The sequence below is a fragment of the Mesocricetus auratus genome, unplaced genomic scaffold (assembly GCF_017639785.1).
Source record: "Mesocricetus auratus isolate SY011 unplaced genomic scaffold, BCM_Maur_2.0 Super-Scaffold_100004, whole genome shotgun sequence".
NCBI classification, from domain to species: domain Eukaryota; kingdom Metazoa; phylum Chordata; class Mammalia; order Rodentia; family Cricetidae; genus Mesocricetus; species Mesocricetus auratus.
Genome location: NW_024429189.1, coordinates 49,658,265 through 49,681,817, shown reverse-complemented (window position 1 = coordinate 49,681,817; position 23,553 = coordinate 49,658,265).

Below are 23,553 nucleotides of genomic sequence, written 5' to 3'. Positions count from 1 at the left end.
ACCGTCTCGCCAGCAAGAACGACGCAGAACACTCGGATCCTTCTGCAGTAAAGCTTTAATGCATCTTGAGAGATAGATGATCAGCTTCTTAGAGGGAGACCCCAAGCTAAGAAACCCAGCCCCTTATATAAGCCTAGGAGCTCCGAGTGAGATGTGTAGAGCCGGGATTGGTGGTTTGCACATCACCCCAGATGACGTCACGGGAGAGGCACAGTTTAAACGGTTAACTCCAACTGACAGCGACAGTTAACTCCAACTGACAGCGACAGTTAACTCCAACTGACAGCGACAGTTAACTCCAACTGACAGCGACAGTTAACTCCAACTGACAGCGACAGTTAACTCCAACTGACAGTGGATGTCAGCGCCATCTTCTAACGGCAATAGCGATAGCGAGGGCGGCTCCTCACATCTCCCCCTATTCATTTATTTTTGAAGCAATAGGACACCCACAACTTTGGAGTGGAGATAGAGGTCAAATCCCCATGTGCAAATTCGGAACATGTACAAAGCTCCTCTCCAGGGTCTTATCCCCAGAGGAAGTCCTGACCAGTCCGATGTCTTTTTTCTGGGGGAAGGAGATCATGACATAGAACCTTCATGCAAGATGACTTATCTCCCAGGAGAAAGTCGTTATACCGCAGACCTCTCCTGTGCAGTGCTTAGCCTTGCAACTCCTTGGGCTGCTGAAGCCTACCCACTCTATCCCGTGCAATGAGACTAGCCTCGTGGGGTGCAAGAGCTGGGAGGCCAGCGACCTATTGCTTTAACATGGTTAACCAAATGTCAGGGGATGCTCCGTGTTCTAAGGCAGCAAGTGCTTGTGCCACCACCACTTTCTCCTTTTGTTTGGGCTCTGAGCGTACACACCATCCAAAGCATCAACACTATTCCACAGCAGAGAACTAGGCTAAATGATCCTACCCCCACCCATTCCTTAAAATAAGAAAATGCAGATGAAATCCAGGGGGAGAGGTCTTCCATCAGAGAAAGATCCAGATGCGTCGAATTCACTTGCAGGATCGCCATTCTCAACTCACGGAGTGTCTGCTCAAACTCAAAAGTCCAATTCTGTAATAAATGTTGAGACAGAGCTTTTGACAGGTTAGCTGCTCTTGTAAAATTCTCATATTGTACTAAGTGACACAAAGGCCAGGCAACTTTGTTCACATCCCAATTTGGCCATCTGCCACAATATATCCAATTGTTCCTGAACCAAATTAATCTGTTGGTTTACCAACATCAGGCCTCCTTGTATCTGAGAATTGGCAGTGGCCTGTTTATCTAGGACCATGGTCACAGTGGCCTATAGTTCATTAATGGTTTGAGTTGTCTGCACAGTGGCAGAAAGTGCAAGGGCCGAGGCGGTAACCGAAGCAGTAACCGCGGCGGTGGCTATCAGGCCCACAATAATAGCAGAGATCCCAAAAATCTCGCTTTTCCCTAAACAAACTCAAATTACTTGGCGCCTCAACAGGAGCTGGAATAAATCGAGGCATGCGCATTACCAAAGCAAAAGGGTGCTTAATAGCATCCCAGCATAATGCATAAAAACAATTCTAAGCAGAACAATTTATTTCTTTCTGATTCTTACCTAAGGTATCATTACTCACAACCCAAATAAAGGGCAGCTGAATAATTAGTTCTCTTAAAAGGGGTATACTTAACATTGGAGGAGGACCAATCAGATGATCCAGAGCTCTGTCCCTCACTCAGACTGTTGCCTAATGCCCCTTTCCAATCAAAAGTAATCTGTCCCTTCTCACTATCATAGGAGAAAGATCAGTACAGCTTCCATTAATTCAAAAGGATTAGCATTAGATCTTTCTGGATCCATATGAATAAAATTATCCTTTAATGAAGAAATCACAGTAAAGCACAAGCTTCCTACTAATGACAAGGTTCTCTCATCCTGAAAACTCTGTATCTGAGGATCTAAAGGCAAAAAGGCAAGCCCCAACTCTCTATTATTTGTGAAAAATCTAGGGAACACCTGGGCATTCTGCATCACTGGCATCGGTAGGGGAAGGTAGACATGATGGCCCACCGTAACTCTCCCATCATACTAGGAACCATCATCCCGAGTAGGAGAGTCTTCATCACCCACTTGGCCTCCATCCTTCTTATTCTGGAGTTGTGAAGGAGCTCTTCGAGTGAGTCTTTCAGGGATCCACAGGGGGTTTTCTTCCTCCTGTGGAAAAACACACACAGCTCCCCTGGATCTTATAAGAATAGGATCCGGGCCTTTCCAGAGATCAGTCAAGACATCTTTCCATTTTACCATTTCTTTTGGCCTATCAGGCTCTAAACTGTGGCGATCAGCCGCAGTGTGGCCTTGGGCATCACAGTTCAAGAAATTAAGGGTAAAAAGTGCCATGGATACAGCAACTCTTGGTACCGAGGGTAGAACATCCTCAATACTCCCTTTTGTTTAATCAGATATGATTTGAGTGTACGATGGGCACGTTCCACAATGCCCTGTCCTTGAGGGTTATAAGGTAGGCCAGTTAGATGGGTAACATCCATTTGCCGACAAAACTGTCGGAATTTTTGAGAGGTATATGCTGGTCCATTGTCTGTTTTTAAAATTCTGGGTTTTCCCCAAGCACTCCAGGCCTCAAGGCAATGTTGAATCACATATGAGGCCTTTTCCCCTGTTAGGGGTGTGGCAAACATTACGCCAGAACAGGTGTCAACAGAAACATGAACATATTGAAGCCTTCCAAAAGAGGGAATATGAGTAACATCCATCTGCCACATCTGCAATGGTCTAATGCCACGTGGGTTTATTCCCATGTGGGGAGTAGGTAAGAATTCGCAGCAATTCTGGCATTGAGTAACAATTTCCCTAGCCTCTTTCCTGGATAGAGCAAAACGACGGCGCAAGGTCTCAGCCGTCACATGAAAGCGCTTATGGAATTCTTTTGCTGCTTGTGCATGGGTAGACAAGGCAGCGGCCACCAGCTTTGTAGCCTTGTCCGCTAAGTCATTCCCTAAGGACATGGGACCTGGGAGTCCAGAATGTGCTCGGACATGGGTAATGAAAACAGGAAATCTCCTATTTAACAAGGCAGCTTGTATCTTCTGAAAGATGTTAGCAACTCTGCTGGAGGATCTTATTATTCCAGCTATCTCAAGGAGATTAACTGCATTAACCACATAAGAGGAATCTGATACAATATTGAGGGGTCCTGGAAAAGCCTCAAGAACCTCCAGTACTATCAGACATTCTACAACTTGAGGTGAAGTTTCATTATATTGTTTAGATATAACCCTATCCTTGACCACATAAGCTCCCATACCAGTTTTTGATCCATCAGTGTACACCACAGTCCCATCTGGGAGTGGGTCTTTAGCTGTCACTTGTGGAAACACTATAGCCTGGTTTAGGGCAAACTGTAAAATTGGATGCTTTGGAAAATGATTATCAATTTGTCCTGAAAAGGAAGTAACTAAAACTGCCCAATCACTAGATGTGGCTGCCAAGGTCTGAACTTGTGCAGCAGTATAAGGCACAATCAAGGAATCAGGATCCCTGCCAAAATGTGTAACAGCTGCTTTTATTCCGCGAAGCGCGAGCTGTGCAACAGCATCAGGGTACCAGTCAATAATCTTAGCAGGGGAAGCATTTGGATGAATCCAAAGTAATGGTCCATGTTGCCACAGGACTGCAGTTGGCAATTGAGCTGTCTTAAAAACACACAGATTAAAAGGTAGTGACTCCTCAATTCGTTGTAATTGTGCTTCCTGTAAGGCCTCTTCCACCATCTGTAAGGCTCGGTGGGCGGCAGGGGTAAATTTTCTGGGTGAGGAGATATGAGGCTCACCCTCCAGGAGATCGAAGAGGGGTTTTAGATCAGCAGATGGAATTTTTAAAAAGGGCCTCAACCAATTTATATCTCCCAGAAGTTTCTGAAAATCATTTAATGTTTGTAAGTGGTCTTTGCGAATTTCTATTTTCTGAGGAACTATATTTTTGGGAGTAATCTTTGAGCCCAAAAAGAGCCCTGTATCTGCAATTTGAACCTTTTCTGAGGCAATCTCTAATCCCCACTGTTTTAATTCAGCCACCAGCATGGGAAAAGCCTTTTGTAAAACATCTAACTCTTTGTGACAAATAAGAATATCGTCCATATAATGGATAACGATTAAAGATGTAAATTGCTTCCTAATTGGCTCCAAAGCCTCCTGCACATATAGCTGACATATTGTTGGGCTATTGGCCATGCCTTGCGGCAGTACCTTCCACTGAAATCTCTTGTCTGGTTCCATATGATTAAGAGAAGGGATAGTGAAGGCAAACCTTGGTCTATCCCGTGGGTAAAGTGGAATAGAGAAGAAACAATCCTTAATATCTATAATAATAAGCTTCCAATCTTGAGGAAGTGCAGAAAGCAAAGGAAGGCCTCTTTGAACAGGGCCAAAAAGATGCATCTGATTGTTAATGGCCCGCAGGTCGTGGAGTAATCTCCACTTCCCAGATTTCTTCTTAATAACAAAAATTGGTGTATTCCATGGGGAGGTAGAAGGCTCTAGATGCCCCAGCCGTTCCTGTTCTTGCACTAATCTTGTGACAGCCTCTAATTTTTCAGAGGATAGAGGCCATTGAGAGACCCATAACGGCTCCTCTGTTTTCCATGGTATGGGTCGTGAAGCCTCAACGGCCCCTAAATAAAACCCAGTCCTTTTCTACCCCGATTTCCGTGTTGTGTAATGGGTTTTATTCTGCCTTGTTCTTGCCTACCCAAGCCTCTACCATTTGTATACCCCATCTTTGCCATAATGGCTGATGCCTGGGGGAGTATTCATTAGTTAGGGTCATGCCCATGGCTTGTAACACATCTCGTCCCCATAAATTTACAGGGAGTGGCAACACATAGGGGGTAAAACATCCCTGTTTGCCTTCAGCATCCCGCCAGGTTAAGGCTGAGGCACTGATGGCAGGAGAGGACTGGTATCCAAGACCTTGTAGAGAATGAGATGAAACAACAGTGGGCCAAGACTTCGGCCACCAATGGAGTGAAATAATGCTTTTGTCTGCTCCCGAATCCATTATCCCTTCAAATTCTTTTCCATTAATTAACAATTTTATTGTAGGTCTCTCATTTAGGGGTATAGCCAGATAGGCTGAATCACTTCCAGAAGATCCCATAGCCCTTTTTTGTAAAGTGTAGGTTTCTCCATCCCCGAGGGAGGGCAGCAACACCAGTTGTGCAATTCTATCTCCCTGCTTTATAGAAAATACACCCCGAGGGCTAGAACAGAGAACTTGAATCTCCTCTTTATGATATGGGTCAACAATCCCAGGATATATAATGAGTCCCTGTAAAGTTAAGGAGCCACGGCCCAGAATAAGCCCAATGGTGGCAGGGGGCAAAGGTCCAGGGGAATGGACTGGGACCGGTTGAACATTCATTTGGGGCATGAGTAAGAAGTCGGAGGCGGCACGCAAGTCCATTCCGGAGGTTCCTCGGAAACCTCTACTTCCTCTTGATTGCTTTTCTGAAATTGGTTCCCATATTTCTGAGGGCCCTGGGACCATGGGCCCCGTGACCCGTTTTTTGATTGGGGTACCTTGGATTCTTCAATAGGGGGCAGAAGCCTCCCTTTTACATCCCGGACTGACCTGCATTCGCTAGCCCTATGATAACCTTTACCACAACGATAGCAAAGCTTCGATTCTCTTGTTCTTTCAGGGGCTTGACAATCTTTCTTAAGGTGCCCCATTCTCCCACAATTAAAACAAGCTTTTCGATTAGATAAATCTCTATACCTGTGCGTTTGTAAAATGGCGGCAGCTAGTCCTGCATTGGTTAGGGGTCCCCCAGCTCCCTGCACACTCTGAGCCAATCTTGTAAACCTTTGCTTTTGCGAGGGGCGATAGCCGCTCGACATTCCTGGGTTGCTTGTTCATAGACAAGTTGCTCAATCAGGGGCATAGCTTGTTCTGAATCACCAAAGATGCGACTGGCGGCCTCTGTCATTCTGGCCACAAAGTCTGAAAATGGCTCTTGGGGTCCTTGGACAATCTTTGTAAGGTGTCCACTGGACTCTCCCTTTTTGTGAGGGCCTTCCATGCTTTAATAGCGGCGGCCGACACCTGACCATAGACGCCCCAGATGTAGTTGGTTTGATTAAGGGCATGTTGACCCTGACCTGTCAGCATTTCAAATGTCCACTGCCTCTGATTCTCATCTTCAGCCGTGGCATTAACTCTAGCTTGTGCCTGGGCTGCATCATACCAGAGCGCCTTCCATTCCATGTATTGTCCCATGTTGGGAAGCACTGCTTTCACTGTCGTTTGCCAGTCAGTGGGAGTCATGGCAAAATTAGCAAGCCTTTCCACCTGTAATGTGGTAAAGTTAGCATTGACCCCATAATTACGAACGGATTCGGCCAATTCTTTAATTTGATTGTAATCTACGGGGTATGTACTCTTCCGCCTTCCACATTCTCGAATACTGGAAAAGCCATTTGTATTTTTCTCCGTTCCTCTAAAGGTAAAAAGGAGTCAGTACCAGTATTCAGCCGAAGCTCATATGGCGGAGGCGCTGAGGGGCGTGAGCCCGCCGGATTTATAGGCGGTGGCCTCACATTCATTTTTGTTTTCAGTGGCCGGTGTCTATCAGGGTGATATCTTTTTTCCTCATACCGTGCCACCTCCTCCTCTAGACCACCTTCTTCGCTAGAATCCAGAGTGTCAGAATCAGAATTATCTAGCTCCAAGGCTTCTAGCTCTACTGCAGGGTATAGACTAGATTCTGGCTTTTTCTTTTTCTTAGATTTGTTAAGGGGTGAATGATAACTCCCTTCTTTCTCTCCCCTTTCTTAACTTCCTGGGAGGGCCTTTTTTCTTAGACATGTCTTTTCTTTTGCGAGCTCCCATTCTCTCACTCCGTTCAGTTTCTGACATGCTATCCTGAACTTCCTCTAAGGTTCCCTGACTTTCTATTATAGCAGGGTGACAGGCCTCATCCTCCAAGCAGTTTTTAACTAGCTTCCAAATGGCTTTGGTACCTAAGCAGAGATCTCCTTCTGCATGCTTCCTGTCTAGTTCTTTACCTAGCTTGTTCCATGAGGCCACAGTGAGGGACCCGGAACAAGCATACCATGGTGCCACTCTATCTACCTCCTTCACAAAATTTTGAAGTGTTCGTGGTGCAATTTTAAGATCTCTTTGTTTTAGCACAGTCTGTAAGGCTGTAACCACTGACTGTGACGACCCCATCGCGCTGACAGCTTATCTAAAAACGCGCTCAACTCCGTTACCAGACTGACAGCACCAGACTGACAGCACCAGACTGGACAGCGCCAGACTGACAGCGCCAGACTGACAGCGCCAGATGGACAGCGCCAGATGGACAGCGCCAGACGGACAGCGCCAGACGGACAGCGCCGTTCTGTCAGCACCAGCCACGATGAAGGAGAAGGACAAACAGGACTAGCACCAAAGCCTCCACTGACCCGTCCCACGGTGATGACAAACTAAGGCCAAAGTCGAGAAAAGGGTTGTTCAGGATAAAGCATACCTCTCTGAACCTACGTCCCTGCAGTTCTGAATCCGCCCCGTCTTCCGAGGGGTCTCCCGCGGCGCCGGCGATGTTGAAGAGTTCCCGGGTTTCGGCACCAGATGTCCCGCGCTACCGTCTCGCCAGCAAGAACGACGCAGAACACTCGGATCCTTCTGCAGTAAAGCTTTAATGCATCTTGAGAGATAGATGATCAGCTTCTTAGAGGGAGACCCCAAGCTAAGAAACCCAGCCCCTTATATAAGCCTAGGAGCTCCGAGTGAGATGTGTAGAGCCGGGATTGGTGGTTTGCACATCACCCCAGATGACGTCACGGGAGAGGCACAGTTTAAACGGTTAACTCCAACTGACAGCGACAGTTAACTCCAACTGACAGCGACAGTTAACTCCAACTGACAGCGACAGTTAACTCCAACTGACAGCGACAGTTAACTCCAACTGACAGTGGATGTCAGCGCCATCTTCTAACGGCAATAGCGAGGGCGGCTCCTCACACCAGACAAAAATTGATATCATCTTTTAGCAACATTCTTATACAGGTTTCCATATATAGAGATTTTTGGCTTCTGTTTTAAGCTCCCTTTGGTTGCCTTAGTAAAGAGGTATGGCAATGAATAAATTAATGAAAAATCGGAGCCATGTGCTTGTTCTGATACCAACATGCTTGCCCGAGGGAAGACCGTGTGGCTCTGGCAATGGGACAGTGCATCTGGGCAGAAGTCTACTTGGGGAATTAGTTTGTATTATACCCTCCCACACTCTGTAAAACAGTCAATTCATAGGAAAGAGGTACTTAGGCTCCAGGGGAAGGAAAGCATTTCACCACTGACACAAACATTAGTTTCCAGGAGAACCAAAGAAACCATCTATGAGATATAAGCTAATGCAGTTTAATAAGAAACACATCTTACTCAAGTAAGACAGTATCTTTCACTTTATAAAATATTTGTGTTAGGCCAAACCATTGATAAAGGCAACAAGTGACTGTTATTTTAAAAAAAGAAAAGATCTTATGTATGCTACCACAGAAAGAAGACCACCAAATGATGAAATTGATCAAATTTACCAAGAAGGTGGTTTCAACTGCACTCATGTTCCTTGGCATGGGCTGTCCCTTCTCATGGGAATACATCCATCTGGCAATTCATTTCCCTTCTGTAGCACTTTTCTTGTTCCAGATGCTCTGCTTAAAGATGTGACACCACCCCTTTCTCGGGTCCTAGGAATCACAGTAAAGATGAAGCTTTTCCTGTCCTAGCCTTTCCAAGTGATCTCTTACATGTTTTCCCTCCCAATCAGGTATGTTACATAATCGTTTGAAGCTGTCAAATCAAGTGACACTTGAAATCTAGCAAGGGAAAGCCTTAGAGGACCCTTTGAAACTCCAGCCCCTACCAGAGGTGCTCACAGCTGTACACACACCAGCTGTATGTGTGTGTGTGTGTGTGTGTGTGTGTGTGTGTGTGTGTGTGTGTGTGTGTGCAGGTGCAGCTGTATTTCACCTAGGGAATTTCCTAATAGAAGAAAGTATTTAATCTGCTCCTCTGGTGTGACACTAAATGACAAACTTTCTTTTAAATTGTGTAGATGTGGGGGCAGAGGGTGAGTCCACAGGAGTGCAAGTACCTGTGGGGGTCAGAAGAGGGGCTGAGTCCCCTGCAGCAGAAGTTACAGGCAGCCATGAGCTGCCCAAGTGGATGGAGGAAATGGCATGAGGCTCTCTGCAGGGCTAGTATGCACTCCGCACCACTGAGCCATATCTCTAGTACCTAAATTATAATGTTTTTAACTTAGCTGATTTTTTTTTACACTGCCTCAAAATGTAATGCACAGGGACCAAGATTGCTCAGTGGGTAAGAGTACTTGTTCTGCAGGCCTGGCAACCCGGATTGCCATGAATTCACATGGCACACACGTGCACACGTACACGTGCATGTGCACACACACATACACACAAATAATAATAAATAAACTGCAATTTGAAAAACCTAAATGTCTGCTCACAGTTGAATCACTGAACTCTGCCTTATTGAAAAATGGTTTCTAAAAAGTAAATTCAATGCTATTTATGAAAGTTCATGTGCACTAAATTTCACAGCAAATATATGACTGGTCAATTTTAGACCAAATCACAGGTCTTACAGGACGGTATACAACAGTGCCAGTGTTAGCAGGCCCTCCTTCATCTACTCAGCTCGTGGTTCACAAGTTATAAACTGGCAGATACGAGTAAGGGTTCACAAGTAGAGAAGAAATAAGCCGAAAGCTAGTCCATAGGTAAGCACAGCTATGAAGCCAGAGAGGAAAAGAAATTTCGCTTTGACTTAAAAGACAAATAAAATATTTCCATTTGAAAGAATCAGGAAAGAATGCCAGAGTGGCCAGGCTCAGAAGAAGAGTAGGATTTTAACAACAGAGAATTTTATGAAAGGACTGTTCTATGGAAGGAGACAGAGTAACAGAGAACTGGAAAAAAATGTTGAAGAACTGACAAGAAGCCTAGCTTGTCTGCAAAACAGAGTGCAGAATGATGGTTAATGAGAGCACATGGCTGAGTCAGACCATGGAACAACACACTAGGGCTGCCTAAATTTGCTCAACATGACAGGAATACGCCGTGTTACAGAAAAGGTGAGCTGAAGAGATGGTTCATTGTTAAGAAGACTAGATGCTCTTCCAGAGGACCCAGGCTCACAAGTGACTGCTAATCCAGTTCCAAGACATCCAGAGCTCTCATCTGGCCCCCACAGGTGCTGCAGGCAGGTGGTGCACAGATTACATACAGGCTCTCTCTCTCTCTCTCTCTCTCTCTCTCTCTCTCTCTCTCTCTCTCTCTGTCTCTCTCACACACACACACACACACACACAAAATAAATACAAAAATTTTAAGCAAATGAGTAAAGCAAGAGCTATATTCTTTTTTTGTTTGTTTTTTTTCAAAACAGGGTTTCTCTGTATTGTTTTGGAGGTTTTCCTGGAATTCTCTCTGTAGACCAGGCTGGCCTTGAACTCACAGAGATCCACCAGCCTCTGCCTCCTGAGCGCTGGGATTAAAGGCATGCACCACCAACACCTGGCAAGAGATGGCTCAGTTGTTAAAGGCTAGGGTCACAACCAAAAATATAAGAGCTATATTCCTAAGACTAACTGATTAAGATATGAATGGAAAGAAGCTGTGTGCCAAGAGATGAGTTGGATGGAGACCATTACAATCGTTCAACTGAGGAGAAATCCGGGGCTGATTGGTGCAGAGAGCACAGATCTGAGCCCATCAGCTTTCCTACAAAAAGCCACACCCATGATGGCATGAACTATATTGCTCATTTTCCTGTCAAGTAACATAAATGAAAGAAAAGTTAGTTGGGTAAGTCATTCCGAGTCGAGAGGTACTATCTAGCCTTATCTATGTGAAACTTTTTTTCAATGCAAAGGAAGTTTTAAAGACTTGTGAGTAATTTTGTAAAAGGAAATTTTGAAAACCTGACATGGTGATCTGCATCTGCAATACTACTGCTTATGTAACTGGAGCACAAGGATCACGAGTTCAAGACCACTCTCTACTGGCAAGTGTGAGACCAGCCTGCACTACATAAGAAGACCTTGCCTCCCAAAGGAAGAAGAAAAATAGAAGAGGAGAAAGAAAATGTTTAAAGAGAAAAGAACTTCAGGAAATTTGGAAGCAGTACGTTCATTTATGTATTAAGTAAACGTTCCTAAGTACCTAGTGTGGATAAGTTTTGTAACGTTTTTATAAGACACGAAGTGTGAAGTGATCAGACAGATATTTCAGTGGATATGGTGAGGGGCTCCTTCCAAAATGCTTCTATATTTAAAAGAGAAATTTCAATATGACTGCCCAACAGCCCAGAACTTCAGTGTACAAGGGTGTAATCATACATCACATAAAAATTCTGCCAGCCCCCAACTTAATATGTTTACTTTTGTAAAGTTAATTTATAGCTTCCATCTTAAAGAGAATTTTCTAGAGTTTCTTTTTCCAAGGTGAAAATGACAGTGTGCCAGGCTTTGTATTACGTACCTGTAATCCAGGTACTTAGGAAAGTAGAGGGAGGAGGATCACAAGCTCAAGGTCATCCTCAGGCACACAGAGAGTTAGGGGCCAGACTGGGCTACAAGAGACTTTGTCTCAAAAACATATGATACAAAAGGAACTTAGAAATAATACTGCCCATAAGTAACTCTAGTATTAAGTATTTAATCAAATATGATAACCCCACATGAATAAATTCTACATAACACAGGAATAGGCGTTTTTCTAACCGTGACCAAGATTTCTGATATAAGTTGATACAACTAATGAAATCACAATTTCCAAAACTTTTAATTGTCCTAGGCAAGGGGGATTTTCTTTTTTTTAACTCTTTTTTTCTTTTTTATTTAAATTAGAAACATGCATTTTATTTTATTTATTCTAATTTTATTTAAATTAGAAAAATGTCAATCCCAGCTCCCCCTCCTTGTCCCTCTACCAGCCCCCCACCAACCCCCCCCACTCCTAGCCCAATGCCCACATCATTCCCCAGGGAGGGTGAGGCCCTCCTTGGGGGGATCTTCAGAGTCTGTCATTTTATCCAGGGCAGGAACTAGGCCCTTCCACATGTGTCCAGGCTGAGAGAGCATCCCTCCCAAAGTTCATTTGTATGCCATGGTGAACACTAATCTACTACCCAAGGCCCCAGAGATTTCTGAGGCCTCCTCACTGAAACTACATTCATGGAGTCTGGATCAGTCCCTTGTTGGCCTCTTAGTCATCAGCCTCCTCACTGAAACTACATTCATGGAGTCTGGATCAGTCCCTTGTTGGCCTCTTAGTCATCAGTCTGGGGTTCAAGAGCACCCCCTTGTCCAGTCAGCTGTCTTCGTGGGTCTCACCAGCACAGTCTTGACCCCTTTGCTCATCACTCCTCCATCTCTGTCACTAGGTTCCAGGGGGGCAAAGAGGTTTTCAGATCGCATTAGATTGTGGAAATCCCTCCACCCAGAGCTTTAGAAAAATAGCGAATTATCTTGTTTTTCTCAGAAAATGCTTGCCATTAATTTCTCTTCAGTCAAACTTAAAGAACAACAAAGACTGACACACAGTTTGCCCATACCTCTAACTAGTGGACATTCAGAGTCATTTTTCTGAAACTTCCATTTATAAACTCATATCAATAATACTGGGGATGACTCCCTCCAATTTTAGGACATAGAATAAGATTAATGGGGAAATAAACAAATATTAATCATCTGTAATTGCTACATAGGCTTCTGTGACTTGTTTCTTTAAGCCATCATCTTAACATTCAGATGTATTAAGGCATATGCACTATATGGCGTGCCTCTGTGTGTGTGTGTGTGTGTGTGTGTGTATGTGTTTGTTTGTTGCTGTTGTTGTTGTTTTGCCAGATTTCTTTATAAACTGTTAATATCTTATGCCAAAACTGCAGGCTTTCTATCCAGTCAAATTCCCATCACAGCTAATAGGCATCTATAATTATTGGTTACTAAATTAACTATTGTGACTGACTTCTAATAACTCCACTTGTATTTTTGATAATGTGCATGAGAAGAGCACTCCTTGATTTTAATCTAAAGCATAAAAAGTCCATTTAACCTCAACAGCCTTAAAAGACTTCCTAATTGTGGGTTCTTTGAGTAATAACAGCATTTTGCCTTCTCAGGCATTTATTTCCCCACTGATCCATTCTTCATGATAAATAGCTGTTTCCATATTTTATTGGAACTAGAACATACATAATTGGGCCCAATGAGCAGCATCTGTCCTTAAACTGTAGGCTGTCTGTATGGCGTGTGCAGTGCAATGAGGAATGCCGAATCCTCTTCTATTGTGGCACAGGGAGACTGAAATGCATGTGGTTCACAACTCAGAGGAGAACTGTGAGAGAAAATATTTTATTCTCTGGTGATTTAAAGATACAGAAAAGGTTTAACATATACCAATCAAGATGAAAATAATTCCTTAATTATTGCCTTATATGGCTAATACAATGAAGCCTATCATTTCAGAGACCAACTAAGAAAGGAAATAAAAAGAAAACTGTTACCTAACCAGTCCTCATAGGTGCAGATTGTTTAGAAGGGCGTTCTGTCAGGTCCTTGAAAATGTCCTAACTCAGTGATGGAATGAAGTATCTCCTTAGGAAATGAGTGTGGCATGATTGGAATGAATATGAGCTGTGTCTTGAAAAATGAGCCACCATGGCCAGAAGGACCTTCCATGCTGAGGAGACCCCCATTATAAACCTAACACTAGTACAATGACTCCGTACCCAAGGCTTCAGCCCTGTCATGGTGACAATAAACAATATGGAGTAATGCATTGCAAGGTTTTTGTGGGTTTTTAAGCTGACTGTGTAGAATAGAATATTTAGTAAGTTTGGAGTTAGTGGCTATTTTAAGGGCATCTACAGACTACAATAACTTCATAATTTTGCAGCAAAAATTGGCCCAAGAATATTGTCGTGGGGTGACTGTACGTCTATAAGCACTCTTGGGAAAATGATATAACAAAACATTTTCACTTCATTTATTCTGCATTTCTAGCTAATGAGGCACTGCATTAAATATTTCCTAAGGCCTTGAGTCTGGCTGAGGTAAATTTTAATTTCCTAGTTATATATTTGAAAGAAAAAATAGAAACAAAAAATAAATAAATAAAACATATTAAGGTTAATAAATATGCCCTAGACCATTTTCCTTTGTAATTTATTACTCTTTCCATGATTATTTATTGAGTGCCAACTCTGCACCAAGTGCTCTCTTAGTTCCTGAAAATATAGGGATGAACAAAACAGAAAACTACCTGCTCTAGCTCATCATGCTTACAGACAAGGATGAAGCAAAAGACAAATACATTAAAAATAACTGCATTTTGCTTCATGCTATGAAGGGACTAAAGGCGACAGATGAGAGTGAGATTTGATTGTGTGGCCCTTCTAAGTATGATAAGAAGCTTTGGATGTCATAAGCAAGAAAGATGGTTAAGACAAAGATTATCAGAAACAGAAAGATTTGAGAATTGACATTTTGGTGATAGAACGCACAGACAATGACTTCTGTGGATGGAAGTAAAGTCAAAATTGGAACCAATAACACTTTACAGGCTGTTTACCTGATGTGGTGCTGCCCGCTGATGTGGGGAGATAGCAAGGATGATGTTCTTGTCTTGGTATTAGTATCAGCTACATCAAGCTCTTGTAATAATAACCAGAAGCCTGGGGATATAGGTAAGTAGTAGAGTCTGCCTAGAAAGTTAAATACCCTAAGTTTACTCACCAGTAACAAAATAATTATTACTATTTAAGAATCCAATGGAAAATATTTATTTCCCACTCTTCTTACGTACTCAGCACAGATCTGCAGGAACCATACTCCACTCAGACCCTTAGAGACCTCAGATAAAGGGGTCCTGACCCACAGTTTAGACATCGCTCATTTAGACTATAGCTGAATAACTGGAAATGCACATTTTAAAACCACATAATTAGTATCAGTTGACATCACCAGTGAATATTGTCACCCAGATGCATGCATAGAGCAAATGTCTGAGATGAACTTTCAAGGAGTTTTGCATTTGGCATGGATTTACAAGAAGGAGCATCTTTCACACTAAGCTAGATGGTGCTCATTCCCCACAGCAATATCTTTCAAGAACCTTTGACACCTAAAAATATTAACAAATTTTTCTGGAACAAATAAAAATATAACACTTACTAATATTTGATGTGATTGGAACAAGACTTTTCTCCCTTCTCATAACTACCACCTTCCAGCCAGCTGGCGGGGCTGTTTCACGTGTTGCTGTTTGGCTGCTACTGCGGCCTGGGATTGTGAATCTCATTCAACTCTGTCTCTGACACTGCCTGCCCTTTCCGGTGGATCACACGTACCCCGCCCAAGTGAGAAAGGTGGGTGGAATAGAAGGAAATAGGGTCTCTTTTCTGCACTGTATTTTCATCTACTGTATAATTGCTTTTGTCCAGCATCCCAGTTCGTTCCCTGAACTGATTCTTCCCAGTGAATCTTCCTGTCACATTCTCATTCTATGAAATATTTATATGTTATAGTTCCGGGTACTAGGAAAAGGAAATTCCATTTTCGAGTTCGTTTTTAAAATTCTATCTCCAATTTAGGGTCAAAGGTAAAGATGGTTCTTTTCTGAGAAAAATCTCCGCATTTCTCCGGTATCGTCCCCTGCTACCGCCAAGGCTGTAGAGGAGGGGAAGGAAGAAAACCCCTGAGTACAGAAAAAGCAAAGGAGAGCTCAGTTCCTAACAGCCATGAGACCTTAACTACGTTCTAAATATGTTCACTTCAGCCACCTAGCTTGATATAATGCACGGTGAAGTTGTGGTTTGTGGTCTAAAAGTTATCAATGGCATAATTACCAGTTTCCACAAAATTCCTTAGATATAAAAGGATGCTTGTTGACACACTGCTCTGTCATCTTGAGCATCGTTGTCATCGCTCTGCTCTGACTTTCACTGGGTCACCAATCTCAACTGTCCCTTTCCTAAAGATGGAGGATGGGGGAGGATTAGAAGCCCGTACCTCTGTCCAGTCGTCTATCATCTGCTGGAGTTTGTATTGTTGAAAGAGAAACAAAGTTGCAGGGTCTTTCTCTGACCCATATTGTTTCTATCAATTTTAGTAGAAAGGTTGTGGAAGTCAGGGCTGTTTCAGGCACATCATAAATCCTGTGAGGATTATGCAAGATCCCAAAGACAAATTTCTGACCCAGGGGAGAGCATAGAGTATCTTAATCCTGTTCTCCCTTCTTGCTCTTACTGCTCAATGTGCTTACAAATATTAAATCTGAACATCAGTCATCTAGATAAAGAAATCACATTTCTAGTAATAGGGGGTAAATGATTGAATATAGGTAACATTGGATAAGACATGCAACACAAATAAATAACAAACAATAGTTCTGTACGTGCATTGTAATCTTTGATGGAGATTTATAAAAATAATTCACCAAGACTTCTGATCTGGGCAGGGCACGTGCATTTTTGATCATCTTTGTAGAGCCTACAACGGACTGATTGCATTACACTAAAATTCCTGTGTTGGAGCTCTAACTTCTGCAGAGACAGGGGTAGAGGAGATGAAGAGGTACAGGTCCTCTGTGAAGGGGTCTTAGAGCTTTGCAGGAGACCGAGATTACCATGTGAGAACTCAGTGAGAGTCAGCCATTTAAAAACCCAAAACACAGAACCTCAGACTTAGTACTGAAACTTCCCACAACTAGAGCCATTTCAGAAAAAAAAATCATTAAGACATAACTATTTTCTGTTACTTAAAATACTTTATTCAATATAACTATTCATTGAAATTTTATGTAACTGGTTCATTAATGGTAAATAAAACATTGCTTCAACAGGATAGAATGGAGGATGGAGGATTTGTAAGTAATTCTCCAGAAAGTGGCAGGTGTATGTCAGAAAAGCCTTGGGTAGTAGAAGCGTCTTACAGAAGGAAGGAAGTGGGGATGGGTCTCAACAGCAATCCAGAGGTCTGTGCTACAGAATAGAGTAAGCACTGAGGATTGAAGGTCCCCAGGAAATCACAATTTCACATCGCTCTTTCTTCTCAACTGTAAAACCCTCCTGTAGTTACACTGTAGGAGGGATCATCCCATACCTCTATGCACCCATCCTGTTACAGTGCCTTTCCAGCCAACAAAACACATGCTGTCACATGGATAATATATCTCTTTTCTCAACCCATTCCTCTATTGGCAATTAGTCCATGAGTACTGAGAGGTATGAGGAATGGTGTTTGATGAGAAGCCAATCGTACTGATGACATTTTTTTAGAGACGTCGGTAATTCTACAACTATCAGCCTCTCCCCACATAGATCATCTCCATGAGCTATTACTCACTTGTATTATTTAGTTAGACTTTATTTTTTAATTCCTTAAACATTCAAATGTTAATGCAGTACCTGAGAAGTCACAAACATTGTTCCTAAGGCAGGTAAAATCATGGAGAACAAAATTAATCCCACTTGGTTTGCCTTTCTATTGAGAAGTTGAAAAGTTTGAAACGTCCTTAATGGAAAAATATTCTTTCCATTCATGTCCATAAATGTCTCCTTTGATATCTCCTTTTTCTGGACTGTTACTAAATAAAACTAATTTAATCCAAATGAACAGACTGGAGTGCTTGAGAGTGGAATGTGTTGTGGTCTGGTCTTGTCCCCATTCACGTTGGTGAAAAGTTGAATCTCTGAGGAACAATGCATGCAACAAGTCACTAAAATCACCTGTCATACTTCCTCAGATTGGATTACAATTACCAGGACCATCCAGGGTAGTTTTTAAAAGTTGAAAAAAAAAGCTCTAATCCAGATCTGTGAAGTTACAATTTCCTGTGAGAATCGGTGGGGATCTGCAAGGAGATTTTTAAAGTCACACTGAAGTAGAAAAGTCACACATTTAAGCCTCACATGAGAGCTAGACACGACAAAGCAGTGCACTCCTCTTGTTCTGAGGGTGCTAATTTAACTGCACTTATGAATCATTCATTTCTGTAACACTTCAGTTAACTCACACTCAATTTCTAATACCCAGTAGAGGAATTTTTTCTTTAGAACAGATCCACTTTGGGTAAGGCCCTGAGTTTTCATGTTTATCTGGATGCTATCAAGCATCTACAGAGCTATTAACTTCCAAAGAAGTTCTGGAAAGGTAAAACAGAATTTCTAGGGGTTCATTTTATTTGAATGGTTAATTCAAATACAGGCAACTCTGCTCTAAGTAGCCCTTGACAATTATTTTTTGTTAGACTTTAATGCTAAAGATTTGGCTAATGTTTGCAAAGTATTGCTAACCTTTCTAACACCATGCCTCTACTTATTAAAAGTTTAAATGTAGCTGTACTTTATTTAGAATGGTAGCTGTTCTTCCATGTGTGGATAACTTCATGATGTTTTGAGTCTGTGTAAGCTTCCTTGCCGTGATTTTGAATATGATGTGTCACCTTTCTGAGCTATTTATAGTCTCGTCAAGTCATTCATCTAACAAAATACTCTAAATTACTTCCTCAGATAATGTCAGATCATAGCGACATCAAAATAGTGCTTCATGCTGTCCCATTGGATATTTACCAAAGTGTTTCTTTTGAATATATTAAAAAGGTTAAAAAAATAAGGGCTCTTCTATGGATTGAGATGTAATTTTCATTAAAATCTATTAAGAACAAGCCCATCTTGTCCTTTTTTAAAATGAAAGGATTTTGTATTATGTTAATATTCATGGTTATTGATTTAGGTTAAGACTGAGTATTTTCTTTTTGAATTTTTTATTTTATTTTTAAATTTAAATTATAAACAAGGTTGCTTCACATGTCAATCCCAGCTCCCTCTCCCACTCCCTCCCCTTCTTCCACACCTTTCTACCAATCTCTGCATCGCCCTCCCCCAGTCCCTACTCTTTTCCCCCAGAGAAGGTGGGACCCTCCATGGGGATTGTCCATAGTCTGTCATTTCATCCAGGGCAGGGGTAGGCCCTCCCCCAAAAGTCCAGGCTGAGAGAGCATCTCTCATTGTGGGATGGGCACCCAAAGTCTATTTGTATGCCAGGGATAAATACTGATCTACTACCCAAGGCCCTATAGATTGCCTATTTTCAAACTTATCAAATTTCTTTTTCCTATTCTGAAGAAGAAACCACTACTCATAGCCACTGGGATACTTTTCTGAGCATCCAGATACTGGGGATTATTTGTACTATTAACAAACACAGGTTTAAATTAACCAATATGCTTCCATGAATTAATTTATTTCTATGCTGTTTCACTTTATCAGTTTTCATATTACAAGTGATATTGAACTATTCCTTCTCCAAAAGAGCCATTTACATTTTTTATTATAGCTCTGTAAGGAAAAATCAAGACTTGCAGCAATCTGAAGATTAAATTTGTCACTCCTGCAGTTCACAGGATTCAGAGCTAGCTCCTAAATAATCAACAGCTAGAAGCCTAAGAAGATACACTGCCATTGGCTCCAGATCTTTCACGCTTACTCTTAAAGACTGTCCTTCTTCCTGCCTTACTCTCATCGTCTTCCTCAAGAGGGCCTTTGAGGGTAGGAGAAATGGCTCAATCAGTGAAGTTTTGATGTACAAGGATGAAGACTCAAGTTCAGATATCCAATACATACCAAAAAAGCAATACATAGGCTGGGGTGCAAGTCTGTAATCCCAGCACAGATATGTGGAGACAGGAGGATTTGGGGAGCTCATTGGTCAGACAACTTAGCAGAATCAACGAGCTTCAAGTGCAGGAAGAGACAATGTCTCAAAAAATGAAGTTGAGAGAAACCAAGGAAAACACCCAACATCAACTTCAGTTTCTGATCTACATACACACACCCAGACACAAAGACACACACAAAAAGAGGGAGAACACAGAGAGAGACAATGAGACCCGCAGAGACAGCGAGAAACACACGCGCGTACGTGCACACACACACACACAAAGAGAAAGAGAGAGAGAGAGAAAGAGAGACAGACAGAGAGAGAGAGATGGGGCAGGGGGCTTCATCCTATCAACAGCAACAGCAAAGTAGGAGTGATCTAATGGCCATGAGAAAAAAACCTAAAACACACGTAGAGTAATAACTGAGTTAGTCCTTGACACTACTCATAGGTTTAACCAGCAGATAGAAATAAGGTAGCCATGTCTCTGTCCTATCACACACTGACCAACAGATAACCTCTGGGTACTTGTAATTGTTGAAGAATGTCAAAATAAAAGATCCAGGGAGTAGAAGGGCAGAGGACATAGCTCTGTAGTTAAAGTACTTGCAGCACAAGCATTAAGACAGGAGTTCATGCCCCCACCTTACAGCTCGAAAGAGAGATACAGGGAACCCAGGAGCAAGCTGACTAGGGAAACTAGTCATGTCTGTGCAATCTGAGTATGACTGAGAGTACCTGGCTCAAAGAACAAGGTTGAAAAGTGATTGAGGAAGATTCCAGACACCAACCTGGGGCCTCCACATGCTGGAGCATGCACATTCTATTGACTCACATACACATGTATGTGCCTACACACATGCATATACACACACCACATACATAAAAATGGAAAAAGAAAAAAAATAAACAGCTAAATTTTAGAAAATAAAGCAACAAACAAATGAACCAAGAAAACATGTTGGCAGAAGTTCTCTGTCCTGACAGTCAGCTCTATTCCATCAGGGAGCTCCCAAATAATGACACAGAAACATACTACTAGTTATAAATGCTCAGTGACTATCTTAGGCCTGTTACTAACCAGTTCTTACTATTTAAATTAACCCATATTTCTTAACTAAGCTCTACCACACGGAGGTACATTTTTCGGCATGGCATGCTCATCCTGTTCTTCCTGGTGACTCCTCCTTTCTTCCTCCCAGCATTCTCTTAGTCTCCTCCCATCTAACTTCTTCCTGCCTAGCTATTGGCCAGTCCGGCCTTCATTAAACAAATGAGAGTGACACATATCCACAGTATACAAAAAGGTTATTCCACAACAAGAGCAAGACCCATTTGGCTTTGGAGAGAAGTGATTACCTCCAGAGGATTTAAAATACTTTAGAAGCTAAAGAGGACTAGGGATATAGCTAATTTGATAGAGTACTGACCTAGCATGCATGAAGCCCTTGGCTCAATCTTCAGCACCACATTAACCAGGAGTTACTGCCAGGAGTAGCACATGCCTACATTCCCAGCACTATGAAGGTGACCGTAGAAAGATCAGGAGGAGTTCAAGGTCATCCTCTGATATGTCGCAAATTTCAAGGCCAGCCTGAAATACATAAGAACCTGTCTCAAAAAATAAAAATAAAAATAAATAAAAAGAGGAAAGAAGAAAGGGGAGTGAAAAGAAGGGAAGAAGAAATTAAAAAGCAAACTTTTAATCTGCTCTCTACTGAAGACAGTGTTATCCCAGACTTTACAGTCTATCTGGTATTGTTGACTTAGAGCATATGTTATAATAATAAGTCACTGCTAAGGAAAAAAATGAGTTCCACAAATTAAGCTTACCAGATTTTCTAATGAGTGTTCAAGAAAGACCCCCATCATAGAAGGTATTATGCAAGCTAACATCTGTGGTAGTCTGGGGACTTTTGTTGGTACTGTTTGTTAAACTATCAATTTCTGTCAGCCTCAGGAGAAATCTGCCAGGGAAAAGATACTCTTGTTTTTTTATTTTCTAATCACAAATCTTCACTAGGAATTTGATATGCAAGGGTTATCCATTTGACTTATCTCCAAATTGCCTTTCACACACACCTATCAAGTTCTCTGTTTGCTTTCTTCATTGAATGATCTCTCTTCAGATGGTCAAATTCTCTCAGCATTCAAAATTAAAATATCCATATGTGTGAGAAAATGCCACAATATTCTGTTATTTTTTTGTAATTTCTTCCAAGGAAATATTTTAAGACTTTGGCAAAGAAATAACAAATATCTTCATCATAAAAAATTACTATTCTGTCAATCATCATTTAATTATGGCAACCAAGATCAGATTTTTTAACAATTTTTTATTTAAATTAGAACAAGCTTATTTTACATGTCAATCCCAGTTCTATCTCCCTCCTCTCCTCCCCTGGCCCCCCTCAAACCCCTATCCCATGTCCTATCTGCTCCCCAAAGAGGGTGAGGCCTTCCATGTGGGATCTTCAAAGTTGGTCATATCATTTGAAGCAGGGCCCAGGCCCTTCCCCGTGTGTCTAGGCTGAGAAAGTATCCCTCTATGTGGAAACAGCTCCCAAAGTCCATTTGCATACTAGGGATAAACATTGATCCACTACCAGATGCCCCCACAGATTGCTGAGGCTTCCTCACTGAAACCCACATTCAGGGCGTCTGGATAGGTCCTATGCTGGTCTCCCAGCCATCTGTCTGGGGTCTATGAGCTTCCCCTTGTTCAGGTCAGCTGTTTCTGTGGACTTCACCAGCCCGGTCTTGACCCCCTTGCCCATCACTCCCTCTCTGCAGCTGGGTTCCAGAAGTTCAGCTCAATGTTTAGCTGTAGGTGTCTGCTTCTGCTTCCATCAGCTACTGGATGAAGGCTCTAGGATGACATATAAGGTAGTCAGCAATCTCATTATCGGGGAAGGGCATTTAAGGTAGCCTCTCTACTATTGCTTAGACTGCCAGTTGGTGTCATCCTTGTAGATCTCTGGAAATCTCCCTAGTGCCAGATCTCTCCTCAAACCTATAATGGCTCCCTCTATTATGGTGTCTCTCATCCTGCTCTCCTCTATTCTTCCCCTGACTCAATCTTCCTGTTCCCTCATAACCTTCTCTCCCCTCCTCTTCTCCCCTTCTTTTTTTCCTAACTCCCTCTCCCCTACTCCCAATGCTCCCAATTAGCACAGGAGATCTTGTCCCTTCTCCTTCTCTGGGGAACTGTGTATGTTTCTCTTAGGGTCCTTCTTGTTTCCTAGCTTCTCTGGCAGTGTGGATTGTAGGCTGGTACTCCTTTGCTCTATGTCGAAAATCCATATATGAGTGAGTACATACCATGTTTGTCTTTTTTGTGACTGGGTTACCTCACTCAGGATGGTTTCTTCTATTTCCATCCATTTGCAAGATCAGATTTTTATTTACTTCTCTTTAATGTAACCTTAGGAAATGCCCAAGAGTTCAAAATCTCAGTTACATTAATGTCTGATGTCAGTCTGCTATATTGTAAAGGAGATAAGGAAAGTTGTTATATGAGACAGTATGCATATTGATCAGAAACAAGTAGTCCTGCAAGAACTGGTTATACTATGGGTTAGAGGGAAATAGTAATTAACTCACACTCTAAAATCCTACATAAACAAGCAAATTTTCAGGTGTTAGCTGGTGAAAAGGAAGTAGAACACCTTCCTGAATTTGGGAGAAAGATTTCTTAAATAAAGCATCAAAAGCCACAGGAAACGATATGATCATCTAAAATGGAAAGCAATTAGACTTGAGGGAAATGTTCACAAATTGCATATCTAACAGTGGTATG